At 45.8% G+C, this 236-nt stretch overlaps 1 protein-coding gene across 1 annotated transcript in view; it reads right to left on the bottom strand.

Moving 5' to 3' along the window:
• LOC119592927 overlaps positions 1–236 on the bottom strand; it is a gene marked incomplete in the record, with an annotated part of 145,168 nt that overhangs the window by 106,958 nt on the left and 37,974 nt on the right.

Genomic DNA, 236 nt, shown 5'->3' with positions numbered 1-236 from the left:
CACCTTTCCATTCTTCCATCGTCTCACTGTAGAGTTTTCAGGAAGGTAGACAAGACAAGGTTGTAACCAGACGCCGGTCATTTAAACCTTCTCAACGATGTTCTAAGTGATACTTCACTCACACGCTAAGAATTCCTCTGCGATAGTTTCCTGTTTTGCATTACTTGTTCTTATAGCCTGCACGCCCACCACCGGTTTGTGACTCGCTGGGATGAGTTGTGAGATGGAGGTCTGAA

This window comes from Penaeus monodon, chromosome 31, assembly GCF_015228065.2.
Source record: "Penaeus monodon isolate SGIC_2016 chromosome 31, NSTDA_Pmon_1, whole genome shotgun sequence".
Classification (NCBI taxonomy): domain Eukaryota; kingdom Metazoa; phylum Arthropoda; class Malacostraca; order Decapoda; family Penaeidae; genus Penaeus; species Penaeus monodon.
Note: the sequence above shows the minus strand (reverse complement) of the source record. Positions and strands in the feature narration are given on the sequence as shown.